The sequence below is a fragment of the Dasypus novemcinctus genome, chromosome 18 (genome assembly GCF_030445035.2).
Source record: "Dasypus novemcinctus isolate mDasNov1 chromosome 18, mDasNov1.1.hap2, whole genome shotgun sequence".
NCBI lineage: Eukaryota > Metazoa > Chordata > Mammalia > Cingulata > Dasypodidae > Dasypus > Dasypus novemcinctus.
The window spans coordinates 3,919,148-3,932,963 of NC_080690.1; positions in this window are offsets into that span (position 1 = coordinate 3,919,148).

The following is a 13,816-nucleotide window of genomic DNA, read 5'->3' on the forward strand; positions in this document are numbered from 1 at the left end:
GCAAATAGACACAGAGAACAGACAACCGGGGGAAGGGAGAGAAATAAATAAATCTTTTAAAAAAATAAAGAACTTCTAAGAATGGTCTTCTTGATCTTTTACTTTCAAAGGAGTGCAACAAGGGCCAGCAGAGCATCCTCTTGAATTTTACTAGAGGAAACCTTTGACTTAGACTAGTGTTCTCTTATAAAGCAGAATAGCATCCTACATTTAGTGCTGTCTGAAAATCTGTAAATAATTGCATTTCAAAATACTCCTGAGGTTCTATGGGCAAGTCTCCTACCCTGGCTGAGCCCATGGTGGTTGGGGAGTCTGCATCAGAGGAGGTAAAAGAAGCCTCAAAGGAGGACCAGGACTTGGTAGCCTCCAGGTTGTCTTCTCTGCACTTAACCTCATTTCTAAAAGAGAGTCCATTCCTTAGAGGTGGCTGTTTTTAGACTTTTCCTATTGCTTCCAGCACTGCCTCGTTCCTCCGTTCTTAACCCAAAATCTCCAGCTAATAGGAGAAGGCTGTGCTGGTAGTAATTAGTCCAGCTACTACTGATTGTGAATCCCAGCTTGGCCACTTGCTAGTTGTGTGGCCATGGCCAAGTACCCCGGCCTCCCATCTGGAAAAGGAGCATGATAGCATCTACTTGGCAGGGTTGGCATATAGACCAAATGTAGAATGTTAGGGCTACAATGAAAACTAATTTTTTCACAATTCTGCAACATTCTATTGGCCAGACTGAGCCCAGAGATAAAGGATAAAGAAGGTCTTTATCTTAGTGCTTTTTCATTAGTAGTATTCAAATGTTAGGGAACATTTAATGAGTTAATAAAACCGTGTGTTCCCAAAAGATAGCAGCAGTCTGCATTTCTTTGACACTTCCCAGCTACAGTGTCTGCCTCCCCAGCTCCCTGTGATGTTTCAGGCCACGACTGTCTCCTTTTAGAGACAGGGAACCAAGGCCCACACCTGAAGTGACTGCCCAAAGTCACACACACGTAGAAGTAGCAGAGGGTGAGGGTGGGGACTTGAGGGGCACCTCCTTTCCAACTCCCATCCCTATTCTTGCCCCACCCCACCCCAGTTTTACTACCTTTTCCTCCTCGTTCCAAAATCAATGTATGTTCACTATGAAAAATCAGAAGGAAACTTTAAAAAAAAATCACTTTCATTCCCCCATAAGCCCCCATATCCCCTTCACTAAGACCAAGCTTTTTGCCACATATGAGAAAGACAAATCAGTCAGATGGGCAAGGCTCTTGGGAGCACCTTAATTATCCTGGGTGTTGGTGTACAAAGAAATGGAAAGCATGGTGCCTGCCTGTGGCGCTGACAATATGAAAGGGAAAAGACGAATGAGAGCAGGGCTCAGGCCCAGAGAACTAAGGATCTTGGGATTCCAAGCCCAAAAGCCTACGTTTTTAGCAGGCTGCGTTTCACAGGCCACACGTGAAATAACCCTGATCTACAGACTGAGCCAGGGACTACAGAATTGGACCATTAGTTTGAACCCTATGAAATTGCTAATTTGGTAGGTCAAAACTGTCAACCATTCAGCGATATTTAGGTTTCAACCTAACAATTGAGGTCTCCTGAATGAACTCTGACTTCTGCCTCAGCTGGAGGTCACTTATTTTTCTCTTATAAAACTTGATTGCGCGCACAACAGCGTCAATGTGTTCTCCAGCAGCCTGGAGCAGTCCTGAGGCAGGCGGCTGAGGCCAGACGTCGTATCTTGTACCAACCTCAGGGCCCAAGACCCAGAACACGGAGGAGAGTGCTTTCCACTTCTGTCTGTTTCCCAAGGTGCCTTACGTGGAGGAAGACTATTTAGTATTTTTGCTCATTTTTTTTTGAGTCTAGCTTTGAATCTGCTTTTCTCCCCATTTCCAGGAAGCAGCTTTGTGGCTGCTCTCGGGTGTCTGAGTCCCCAGACTCCCTGTCTGGCAGGACTTGACCCCAGAGCCCCGGAATTGATTTCTGTTTCCTTGAAAATAGCTTTAAGTTTGTCACAAAGCTAACAGTTTATTGGTTCGGTTTGGTTTGGTTTGGTTTTGAATCCAAACAAGTACAAATTGGTAAATGTGTGTGGCTCAAGCAATTGGACTCCTGCCTACCACATGGGAGGTCCCTGGTGCAATGCCCAGTTTGCTCATTTTTGTTTTGTTTTATTTTGTTTTGCTCAGTGTCTGCTTGTTTTTTTCTTTAGAAGGCATCGGGAACCAAACCCAGGGCCTCCCATGTGGGAGGCAGGTGCTTAATTGCTTGAACCACATTTGCTCTCTGCTCGTTTTTGTTTTTGCTTGTTTTTGTTTTTACTCTGTTTACTCATTGTCTTGCTTGTTGTTGTTGTTGCTCTTTGTCTCCTTTAGGAGGCGCTGGAAACTGAACCCAGGACCTCCCTTGTGGGAGGCAGGCACTCAACTACTTGAGCCATAGCCACTTTTTTGATAATACAAAAAAAGTAATCCTTGAAAATCAGTATACATAACAGAAAAGAGCAGCATGATAACTTAAGTATTAGACATCTGTATAAAATAGCTGTTGGAAAGTATGACAAAAATGCACACTTAGAACATGCAGTTGTTAAAAAACAAAACAAAACAAACACTTCTTTACTGAGAGTCGGTTTTTATAATGGGAAGGAAGTAGTGAGCAGAGTCCTCAGTGTGTGCCCCGTCCAAGTGCCCCAGCTGTCCCGGGACAGCTCAAGGTTGGGGACACTCAGCCTCCATTTCCCATCCTGAGACCCTGGCCCCAGGCCTCGGCCTGGGTAAATAAGGAACAATTCCTCTTCTGCGGCCCTCGGCTGCGGGTTTCCCTCCCAGTTCTGTCCAAGACTACCTGTCACTTTTCTCTCTGCAGGGCTGTAAAGGAAGACACCAATCCCATCACTGCGTGTCGTCACCTGCTGCCTTGACCTTATCCGCCCCCACCTTGTCCTGCCCTGGAGACAGAGCTAGCCTTAAGTAGTCGAATTGTTCTCCTAGTCACCTGCAATGCCCGGGATCACTCAGCTCCTGCCTTGGAGGAGGGCAAAGCCATCTGCAGGTCCTGTGGTAAACGGCTGGCCCCGGAGGCTCCTCTAGGCTCACCGCTAAATTACGTCTGCACACGGAGGCCCGTTCTCAGGATGGTGCCGTGACAGTCCCCTTGGCGAACAGGCTCTGCGCTGGGTGCGAGCGCTCCAGAGGGAAACACTGTTGATCCAGGTGTCCTGGGGATGCTCCGCTAGTGCTGGAGTTCTCTGCAGTTATGGAAGTGTGGCTAGCGAGGTGCACCTGCAGCCGCTGGAGCACCTGGACCCTGGGACACGGAGCCTGGGGCAGGCGGAAGCCGAGAAAAGCCGAGCCATCCGTAGACGGGAGGCGCTCTTGGGTTGGGAGCCGGTGGAGCAAAGCGGGGAGCGCAGAGCCAGAACCCGAAGAAAGTTAGGGCTCACCTGAGTGTTCTTCCTTCCTCTTTCAGCAAAGGGTCCCTTGGTGCCTTCCCATACGCACCTCCCAAGCAACCCACCATTTAAGCCAGCTCCATGCCTGCTCAGCATCCGGAACTTTCCGGTGGCCCTCTCCTACGCTGCCAGGAGAATTGGGTGTCGATGTCTGCACTGGCTCCCTCCCAGAGTCTGCCTCAGTTCCCCTTCCTTCCTTAATTCAGCATTTGAGGGTGTGTTTGCGATAAGAGAAGGCACAAAGAAGCATAACCTACAGGCCCTCCCACCAGATTAATATTAAATATTAACAATCAGCGATTTGGTAATTAAATGCCGAACAAGTCAGGCAGCAAAGCTCTGGAGGTGGTAGGTAGGAGCTGTCCCTCTGGCTGGGGTGCTTAGGAGACGTTTCCTGGAGAATATGGAAGCCCCTGGGCGGGGGCGGGGGCCCCAGGGTGGGGGTCCCATGCTGAGCAGTCAGGGGGCAGGAGGAAGAGACCGGCCCCGGTCAGCAGGGTGAGGGGAGCGGGACGCGTCCACCCCTGGCCGGCACCTCTCCCGTGCTCCGGCAGGGGCGCCGCAGCCCCACGCCCCCGTCTCCTGTGCCAAAGTTCAGGTGTGGGCGGGAGCTGGCAGTGGGGGCAGGGACCCTCACAAGGAGGTGGGCCTGGGCGCCAGGGTGCGAGCCGAGGCAGCTCATGTCCCTCTGCACCCGCGAGGCCCCTGTGCCTGGACATCACAAGTCAGGCCCCCCGTGCCTGGGATGGAGGGTGCAGGTGCCACCTGCCCGGGTGCACCCAGCAGGGTGTTCAGGAAAGGGAGCAGTCAGGCATCGAGAAGGAACGTTCCTGAACACGGAGACCGGACCGCCCTCCTCTCGGTGCCAGTGACCTAGAGGCTTCTGGGAAGAGCGGGCACGGGAGCGTCAACCCCGCCCTGTTACTCACTTTTACTCACTTCCCACCTTTATGTGTTTTGAAACTGCAGCCACAGTGCCGCTTGCTGAGTCATCGCTGAGGATGCTGGTCGGAATCAGAGGCCCGGGGCAGGAGGGTGGCGCAGCGGGAAGAGGGCAAGCTGTTGCAGTTAAGTTGGTACCAAATGCGATGTTTATAGATTGGTGATGTTAGGATTTAACCTCCGGTGACCACACAAAAAAATATGAAAGTGATTACAAGAAAAGGTCCCCAGGGCCCCACGCCAGGCCCTCAAAAACCAACAGGCCAGGGGCCCTTTCTGACAGGCCGCCCGGGGGTGGGACGCTCTCCCCGAAGCAGGCTCTCTGCTGCTGTTGGACCGACTTGGGCAGGAGACGGAGGGGCCCTGCGCAGGCCCGCAGCTGCAAGGAAACCTTGCCGTTTATTGTCCCGGCTGCACAGGGAGCGCCAGCGGGGCCGAGCCACTCCCCCGAGAGCTGCAGGCATGCAGCCGGGCGGGGAAGAAGCCCCCAGGACCCAGCTCCCCCTCGCCTCCCACGGGGCGCCTTCAGTCCTCCCCCGCGTGTTCTCGGCGCTGCACCCCTCCACGGCTGGAGCCAAGCGCCCCCGCGGCTCCCGCAGGCCGCGCTCCCTGCCCGCTCGAGCAGAGGCCGAGGCGGTGAGCCCACCGGGCCTTCTCCACGGGATGTGCCTGACCGCCCCCAGGTGTGGGGTCTCACTCCTGCAGGCGTGCTCCCCGTCTCCAGCCGGCACGGGGGCTTGGCTTGGAGCTCAGCCCGACGGCCAGCAGGGCCTGGACCGAGGCCATGAGTGGCTGCACTTGGGGTGGGTGGGGGTCAGGCGGGGCCCCCCACTGCTCACCTGGTCCTCGGGGCTGGCCCCCGACCTCTGCCCTCCACCAGGGGAGCAGGTGGCGTCGGGCGAGAGCTGGGACTCGGGCCCCTCCGAGGCTTATGGCGACCACAGAATTTTAAGCCGGCCTGCGGGTGGCGGCCCAGGGCCCCTTCCTTTCCACCGGCCACCGAGCACCCAGGCCAACTTGGCGCAGAAGCTCCGGGCCCAGCTCATTACCAGCAGCTCTGGGGTCCACATTTCACATCCCCTTATGACAAAATGGCGTGGGGACCTGCAGTGGCGGGGGCTGTAAGAGCCGGGCGCAGGCCGAGCAGGGCTGCTTGCTTAACTACATCCCCGAGCGGCACGGCCCGGCCACAGCCTGCTTTCGGAGGCCTGCAGGAGTCACAGACCCCACCCCGCTCCCCAAGAAGGTCCAGGCGCCCGAAGGAACCCTGAGAGCCACAGCTCCCTAAGGCTGCCCCGGCGTGAGGCGGCCCAGGACGGGCCTCCCCGAGCACCTGCAGCCGCGGCCCCAGCAGGTGCCCGGGAATTCCACCCTCTGGCCTGGTCTGCTCGTTTCTAAAACAGCCAGAGCCTCTGGTTTTCCACCTAAGGTGAGGGCCAGGCCTCCTGGAGTGGGAGTGGGCGTCGGGGCCGCCGGCCAGCCCACCCCACCCACCTGGACCTGAGTCTCCCGACTCGCCTCCCGGGGTCCACGTGCAGCCCCCAGGTCAGCCCCAGCCAGTTTTAATTCCAAGGACACTCTGTTGCTAGGCGCGTTGGAGTTCAGCCTTTCAGCGACACCTTCATTTTTATCCCAAAAGGCCCCGGAGCAAAGTTTCCTGGGAATGGGCTCGGGTCAAGGGGCTGTCTGACCCCGCCGGGGGAGCCTTCCTTTCCCCTCCGGGAAGGAGACCCGGGGCCTACGCACGGATTCGCACGAGTGTGGCTGCCCGGCCACGGCCGCTCAGCCGTTGTCAGCTCACCCCGAATCCCGGCCTTTCTCGGCCAGGCCCATACCCCAGCCCCGCGGCCTCCCCCCTGCTCTCGGCCGTGTGCGAGGGAGGCTGGGCTGCCCCGTCCCCGATGGCGCAGAGGCGCGGCCCACTCTGCACCTGCCCTGCTGCCCTCGGAAGCCCCGGCCTAGGCCCCGGGTTGCTTTCTTGCAGTGGGCTGCTGGTCTCGCCCCTCAGCTGGTACACCACCGGGGTCTCTCCCCCCGGGCGCCCCCACAGCCTCTGTGCATTGCCCAGAGAGAGGGTCCCGCCGCATCTCTGCAGACCCCCCCAAATCGGCGCTGTGGGCTGCACCCAGGAAGTCTGTGGGGTTGGGAGACACGGTGCTGATGGACCGGCTAAAACTGCCCGCGGGGGCGCAGGACTGAGTGCGGCTGCCGGGAAGGCCCTCCCTGCCGAGGGGGCGAGGGCCCACGGGAGAGAGGGGCAGCTGGCAAGGCGGCCGCTCGGTCGCCCCCGTCTCGCCGTCAGGCTCCCCCGAGCCCCACCAGCACGCCGCGCCCCGCCTCGGCCGCCACGCAGTCCATCCCCAGGCCCCCTCGCCGGCCGCCCACCCCGCCTGGCCATCGAATGTTCCGGTTCCCAATTCTTCTCCTAGGCAAACGCCCGAGAGGAAGGAGAACACGGAACACGGATGCCCCAAGAGTGGCCAAACTGTGGAAGCCGCTGTGTCCGCCCGCCGAGGAAAGGACAAGCCGGCGCGGCCCACAGGGGAGGCCTCCTGGGCCGTGAAGGAGGAACGAAGTCCTGGCGCCGCGATGCGCAGGGACTTAGGAGACACGATGCTCACCCAGAAGTCCACGTCCTGTCGGACTCCGTTTACCCGACATGTCCAGAACAGGCAGATCCAGAGGGGCAGCGGGCAGGGCCGGGGGGCCGGGGGCTGGGGGAGGGGGAGGGGTGATGGCTAAAGGGACACGGTTTCTGTTCTGGGAGGTGAAAATGTCCTAAACTCCATCGTGGTGATGGTCGCACTAAACGCCAGCGGGTCGTGCCCTCAAGGGCGCGGGTGCGAGGCACGTGGATTCCAGCTCAGCTCTTAAAGAACGACGCAGCGTGTCGGAAGGCGACCCTGAGGGGCCGCGGGGGGCTCCCCGACGTCCCGGCCGGGCCGGCGCATCAGGCGGCGTCTCTCCACCGCAGGGCACGGGGCCCGGGGCGGGCAGCGCCCACGGGGCATTGTGCCAAGTGACCCTGCAGGCTGGAAAGCCACACCCAGGATTGCGAGGGACTCAACGGCCAGCAGGTGCCAGCGCTCCCGTCCACCAGCACAGCGCCCGGCCCGGGCCCAGCGCTTCAGCCCGGGCACCCCTGGGTGCTGAGGCCGCTCATTCCATGGCCGATTGCCAGAAACGTCCCCTCCTACCGCTGGGAAAGCCGTGGAGATCCCAGCACCCAGCGCCGCCCCCAGCAGAGCCTGGGAGGTATTTGACGCCCACGCTGCGTCCTTCCCGGCTCCTCTTCCCCAGGGGAAGGCCCGACTCGGTCCTCGAGGCTCCGGCTTCTGCGTGGGCCCCGGGGCCTCCGTCCCTCCAGCCTGGAGGCGGGAAACGGTCATTGGAAGGCAGGGATTAGCGGCACAGGGTAAGCCTCTGAAAGCCCCCGGGGCCACTGCAGGGCCCGAGCTTAAGGATAATTTCCCTTCTCCGCAAAGCCCAGGCATTTAGTCCAAATGAGTGGGGCCAGGAGGGGCCAGGGAGCAGCCACTGCCCCGACGGCCACCCAGGGCCAGCGCGCAGCCGGCCGCAGCCCGAGCACAGCCCCTGAGACCAGCAGCCTCGGACGGCTCTCCTCTCCTGAGGTAGGGGGCGGGCCGGGGGAGGGGGGTACGCAGGGGGCCGCGGGCCAAGCCTCGGGGGAGAGCCCCCCGGTCCCCCAGGCCCTCGAAGTCTCGGGGGAACCCTCCCTTCCTGTGTCCTCACCCCTCGGCTTCTCCTCGAGGGCAAGTACCCCCCTCCTGGCAGTGTACGTAGAGATGCCCTACGACCTCCAAGGATCTTCTCCTTGGATTTTAAAAAATGTATCTTTCTATTCTCACTGCAGAAGCCATTATACTCCTGTTTTTTCTTTAAAAATGTCAGTGCTACAGAAGTGTGTGCTTGAGGAAGAAGGGGCAGTCCACCTTCCCACCCCACCAAAACGACAGCTTAATGGGAGTCTTACGGGTTCAGATTAAATGAGATGGTGAAATTATATGGCATGCTGAAAAGAACGTTCCTTTTCTTCTCACTCTTGGCTGGCACTGCCCTGGAGGGAATTCGTTGCCCAATTCATTTGCTCGTGGAGTAGTAGATCTGGCCAGCGAGGAAAAAATCTCTGGGTATCCCGAGGATTTTTTCCTTCGGAGCTGTGGGGGGATGTGAACCCACTTCCCTTCACTCCTCAGCTGGGAGACCAGGGGCTTCCGGGGAGGGGAGCCTGGCCTGCAGGGTCCCAGGGGGCCCACCCTGTCGAGTCTTTGCATAGCCAGGAGATGTAAGGGTCCGGCTGCTGGTTTGAAGCCCTCAAGGGCGATAAATAACCTGATTGAACTTGGGGTGCTGGGGGCACCCTGCAGCCGGCGGGTGGCCCTTTGATCTCCCGGGCAGGTTTCACCCATGTCCGGGCCAGCGCTTGGCTTGGCCGTGAACCAGCGGCACAGCAAGCTCTACCTCCTCTTGGGGGGTCTAGAGCCTGGGCTCAGAGCACCAGTGGGCCATTTGGCACCTGCAGACTTTAAAAATAATGTTCAATGTCTGGAAAGGCAAGGAGAATTAGCATCGATTGGAGGCAGTGTACAGAGAGGGTAAAGGTGGACCCCGAACCTGGCTGCCCGGGCTCAGCCCCAGGCCCTCCGAGTCCCCACTGGGTAACTCTGTGCAACGTCCTTGACCTTTCCGTGCCTCAGTGTCCTGCGACTATAAAACGGGGCTAATCCTGCCGCCCTAAGTACATGCCATGCGGGAGCAGAGGAAGTGCTCAAGAAACTCCACAACTCGTAGCCATTAAGGGCTTCTGGTTCCAGGCACAAAAAATGATCGTTTTTGCCCCACGCTAACCGGTGACACAGGGACAATTAGGCCTTCTTTCAGATGTGGGACTGAAACCCAGAGAGGAAACGGGACTTTCTCAAGGTCGTTCGTGGGGTCACTCATTTAGATTCAGAGGGGCTTTAATTTTTATTATGAAATATTTCGGATAATAGAAAAACACAGAGAATAGCTTAACATCCACCTGCATGCTTAAGGAATATAGCCTTTTGCCACATTGGCTTAATCTTTTTCTTTTAAGAAATGTTGCAGCTAAAACACCTTTGCTGGCCAAGGGACAGCGGCCACCCTGGGAGGTGGACGGCAGCTCAGGAGGCTCAGAGGTGGCTCCTGGAGGCCCAAGGTCGCCTGATGCTCTTCCTTGACGCCGGCGTTGCTGAGGGCGACTTGTGGGCTTCTGTTTTCTGACCAAGTGACATTGTACGCAATCCCCGGTGGGGTCGGCGGGGAGGGACGCGGCGCCCCGGATGGTATGTCTTAGAATCCCAGAGACCTTAGCACAAAGCTGTGCTGTGCACAAGACAGAGCTCAATATATGCGGAGAAGGATGACGCCCGATTTCTGAGCTAGTCCTTAGAAGGTGGGGCTAGCAGAGCCTTGGGTAGAGCCCCGCTCCTGCAAGTAAACCTCTTGGTGCATGAAACAGGAGGAACCTGGCCAGGTTAGGACGAGGCGCAATCGGTGGTGAGGCTGGGCCCGCCGTGAGGGGGTGCAGGAGCAGAGGAGGGGTCCCCAGAGAGTCGGTATAGAGCCGGACCAGGAAACAAAATGCGACCGCAAGGAGAGACTCGAGAACCATGCTGTCTCATTGGAGAACAATTTTTCTTTGTTCCAACGTATATGCAGCTTCGTATGTATTCATAAAAGGTGTCGTAAAAACCCCTCGTCTCCCTCACAAACCCCACCTCTCTCTCCACCACTCACTCGAAGCTGGTGGGCTCCCTCGCAGAGAGCCCTGCGGTGTCCCTGCGTGTCCCTGCCCTGTTTGCCTTTTACAACTGTCCATCACGGCCGCAGTTGGAGCCGCTTGCCCGTCTCCCCTCAGTGGAGTTTCGAGCCCGTGGTGCGTGCAGGTCTAGCTCTTTCCTTTCACTTTTGTCTGGTCTTGCACCGTGTGGCTGCTCGTGATTACATGCTACCGATTGTTCATCATTTTGCTGAGCATTTAGCACATGTCCAAGCTGGGGTTTCACGAACGATGCTGCAGTGAGCGTGCCCTGCTCGCCGGCCCACCTGTCCGCATTCACCTGTGTGATTTCCTGGGCCGTGGGAGATGAGCTTCCCCAGAAGCTGACGAGTCGCCCTCCAAAGACTCGCCCCCATTTCCACTCCCAGGAGCAGGTTCCCCGCAGCTTCCCCGCTGGCTGAGATCAGCTCATTTAGTTTTGTTTTTTCAAAGATTTATTTCATTTATTTCTCTCTCTTTCCCCTCCATTGTCTGCTCTCTGTGTCCATTCGCTGTGTGTTCTTCTGCGTCCACTTGCGTTGTCAGGCGGCACCAGGAAACAGCGTTTCTTTTTTGTTGTGTCATCTTACTGCGTCACCTCTCCATGTGTGCGGCGCCACTCCTGGGTGGGCTGTGCTTTTTTTACACGGGGTGGCTCTCCTTGCACGTGGGGCTCCCCTACACGAGGGCACCCCTGCGTGGCACAGCACTCCCTGCGCAAGGCAGCACTGCGTGTGGACCAGCTCACCACACAGGTCAGGAGGCCTTGGGTATCAAACCTTGGACCCTCCATATGGCAGGCGGGTGCTCTATCAGTTGAGCCACGTCTGCTTCCCCTCTCGTTTAGTTTTGCAGTCTGAGGGGCTTGGAGTGCCAGCTCCTCTGGTGAGCTCTGTGCTTGCTTACAGTGTCTGCAGCTCCAGGTGACAAAGCGGGGATGGAAGCTAGGCCCCTCCCCCCCAAGCCCACGATGGCACTAGACAGGCCTCTCTGCTCCTGCACCCCCGCAGCACTTGCCAAGCTTGGATTTATGTCCCCAGGCGTCTGCATGTCTCCCCCACCCAGCAGTGCTGCCCCCAGTTTTCTGTCTCTCTCTGTGCCATCCAGTGTGGGCGCCACTAGCCACGTGTGGCCACAGAGCACTGGATGCATGGCTGGTCTGAAATGGGATGCCTCCAAGTAGAAAACACACAGCAGCTTTCAAAAAAAGAAAGTGAACTATCTTGTTAAGGGTGCTTAAATTGACGACATATTGAAGGAATAATATTTGGGCCTAATTGGGTTAAATGGATTATGTTACTAGAGTGACTTTCTCCTGTGTTGTTGTTGTTTTACCTTTCTGTAATGTGGCTGTTAGGACATTTTCCGTGACCTCTGTGGCTCACATTTGACTTGTCGGGCAGCACAGCCCTAGACGCTCGCTGGCCTGGCCCCTCCTGGCAGGTGTCGGGGGAAACCTGGATGAATGCATGAATGAGTGAGCGAGTGAATGAATGAGCAGACGCTTGAGAACACGGGAGCCACGGCTGCTTCCACGTGCGATGTTGTCGGGGGTGCAGGGGGCCCTCCTGCTTCCTCCCTCCTCCCACCCAGGGGAAGGGAGGCGGGGGCCGTGGGAGCAGGTCCCATGGAGGGGCCCGCGTGTGGGGATGGAGCAGGGCCCGCGGAGAGCAAGGAAAACGGCGCCCCTTTGGGCAGGCACACTACCTCCCAGCCACTTGCATGTGGCAGCCATCCTCCCCTGCTGGCACGGGTGCCCCGTGTGTCCCTCCAGCACCTGAGGGAGGCCCGCCCCAGGCAGGGTGGCAGGTCAGCCGCTCTGCCTGCCCGAGGGGCCTCACGGGAGAAGAAAGTTGAAGCTGCCCCCGGGCACGGTGCCAGGCCCAGCTGGGCAGGGGCCTGCACGCCACGGCGCCCACTTTGATGCCTCGTGAAAGGTTAGCTTTGAAGCTGTCAGGCCAGGTGGCTGGGCCGGGCGGGTTTCAAACCAACAGCTCGGAGGCTTCCGGCTCCACGGCGTCCCGGGTTACCGCGAGTCAGGGGGGGTCCTGAATCAGGGGTGCAGGTGGAAAGCATGCTTCACTCAACCGTGCCCCCCTCTCTTTCCAAGGTGCGCAGAAGCCAGAGTCTCCTGACGCAGTGGAATCTTAGGGGGAAAAGACATTTTGCCAAAGTTAAGGTTTGGGGTAAGCGGATCTTCTCTCTGAGCGCAGCGCGTCAGAGTGTTTTAGAACTTTGGATGGAAAATGCTTAGCAACAGCATCTACCTTTGCTGTACGACAACGGTGACCACCAGGCTGGGCCGTCGCGCAGAGGCGCCCTGGGCACCGCCGGGCGAGGGGGCTGCTCGCCCTCAGTACTGCCCCAGTGGGCTTGGCAGAGATGCCCGGCTCCCTCTCTGGTGCCTCGCCAGCACGCGCTTCTCGCTGCGTGCGGGGAGCTGACCGCAGCCTGGGTCCCTCCTCTGATGGGCAGAGCTGGGGAGGCCAAGCGCATTCAAATACCCTAAAATAAGAGCAAAGGGTTGGGACAGAGCCCCGTGCCTCTGCCTGCTGGGCCTGCCGGGGCGCGGCGACGCTCTCCACGCCTCTGACGCCCCCCCGCGCCCTCAGCAAAGGCCTTCCCTGTCCTCGTGAGCCCACAGAAGGCCGACTTGCTGAGCGCTCTGGGCTGCTGTGACAAGCTCCACAAACCCGGGGGGCCTAGAGCAGCCGGCATTTGCTCCCCGCCAGGCCGGAGGCCAGGGGCTGATGCCCGGGTGCCGGCAGGGCGCGCACCCTCCCCAGGTTCCGGGGGCTGCTGCTGCCAACCTTGGCGCCCCCGGCAGCCGCGTCATGCCCTGTCCATCTTCACACGGCCTCTCCCCGGTGTACCTCTCCCGGGGCCCAGGGCTCCTCTTCGTACAAGGCCACCCAGCCTGTTGGATGGGCACCCACCCTGATCTTAGAAAGTCACATCTTCCAAGACCCTATTTCCAAGCAGGGCCACCCCACGGGCCTCAGGGGACCTTTCTGAGGCCACAACTCAGCCCCTAATGCCCCAAAGCAGGCAGTCCCTACGACTCACAAATACCTATCTTTTTGTTTTCAAGATAGTTTCAAGAGCTGCTCCCTCCCCGAATTTGGCAGTAAGAAGATTAACACAACAGCGCAGCCGCCGTGGGCTAGACGCTGCGCGAGGCAAGGGTCCTTCCTCTCGCCCACGGCCAGCCGGACACCAAGAGCTGACCCTCGTCCTCTTCCCACGAGTTCCTGTGGCCTTCAGGCCCCGAGGGACCCCCACAGCTCTGGCTCCAAGGGGTCCCACCCCAGGCCCAGCACACTTACCAAACTCCCACCACGTCCGCCAGTAAACACCGTTTGTTCTAGAAATTTCCGAAAAATAGCTTGTATAATTTTGCGTTGGAAGCTGTTTGGCTAGAAGCAGACGGTTTCGTTAGTGGGTGGCTGTGGTTGTCTGGCCACCAAGCATGTCTCAGAGTTCTTACGCAGCTAAACCACGATTTGTTCTGAAATGTACTAGAATTTCTGTGAAGACTAAATCTGATGATAAGTGAAGTTTTGATACCTTAAGCAAACTTTTACTGGCTTCTCTTTTGTAGTTTTCTCTCTATTTCAGAACCAACATT